The 1,080-nt window shown below is 32.2% G+C and overlaps 1 non-coding gene across 1 annotated transcript; it reads right to left on the reverse strand.

Moving 5' to 3' along the window:
* Positions 1–533: 533 nt before the first annotated feature.
* On the reverse strand, positions 534–642 carry LOC132537844 (U6 spliceosomal RNA). The gene has a single exon (XR_009549269.1). It is a non-coding gene; the product is annotated as a U6 spliceosomal RNA (small nuclear RNA).
* Between the last annotated feature and the right edge of the window lie 438 nt (positions 643–1,080).

Consider the following 1,080-nt stretch of genomic DNA (forward strand, 5'->3'; position numbering starts at 1 on the left):
CATTGAATATAAATGCCTTTTACTTACATTCTATGAGCCTAATTTGTTTTTTAATTCTATTTATTTGGTATTCCCCATACTTTTCCATTTGTCTATTTTTTCTGTCATTATGCTTCTATTATTTCATTGTTATCTTTTTAATTATTATCCTCCATAAATTCAGTTTCCATTGCTGTTGTGACTAGTATTACTTAAATTCTTAGCTTTATTCGTGACTACAATTAAGTGTATATTTGTATTGAAATATTTTAGATTATGAATTTATTCTTTTTCTTCATTTTAAAAGATTTATTTTATGAGAGAGAAAAACTGAACATCATTTCTCATGCATAAGGTGCTGGGAATAGAACAGGCCTCAGGTATATGTGTAATGTAATCAATCCACTTAACTAGTTTCATGGATACAAAGTTCTCTACTTTCTTGAATCACTTTGATGATTTACATTTTTTTAAATGATCTGAGCTTTTCTTAGGCTATAAAGATCATTGGCATGAAGTTGTTTGTAGTGTTCTAATTTCTTTCTTTCTTTTTTTAAAATATAGAATGCTTCACAAATTTGCATGTCATCCTTGCACAGGGGGCATGCTAATCTTCTCTGCAACGTTCCCATCTTAGCATATGTGCTACTGTGAAGTGAGCACTACTGCTCTAAATTCTACATATTATTTTCTGTGCTGTGTATTGGTGCACCATCCTTGATCTTTTCATAGTGATCAACTTAATTGTTTAATATCAGAGTCAACTTTAAAGAACTAACTATTGAATTTTAAACTTCTCTTTTTCCAAGCAACTTCTGGGGTAGAGGTATGGTGGCCTGGAACTCTTCTTGGGAAAAAAATATGTATATATACAAAAAATTAACTCAGTGAATTTCATCAAAGAACAGCAGGGATTTCTGGTGAAGAAAGAAAAAGTATTGTATGAAGGCTGGTGATCATGCATGCACAGCAGGATAGGGAGAGGAAAACCTCAAGCAGAAATGCTGAACTATAGGTACCACATTTATGATTGCTTCAAATCTATGTGGCAGGTTTAAAGGACCCACTTGGAACCACTAAGGAACCAAAAGGCTTAAAAGA

The sequence above is a fragment of the Erinaceus europaeus genome, chromosome 3, assembly GCF_950295315.1.
Source record: "Erinaceus europaeus chromosome 3, mEriEur2.1, whole genome shotgun sequence".
NCBI classification, from domain to species: domain Eukaryota; kingdom Metazoa; phylum Chordata; class Mammalia; order Eulipotyphla; family Erinaceidae; genus Erinaceus; species Erinaceus europaeus.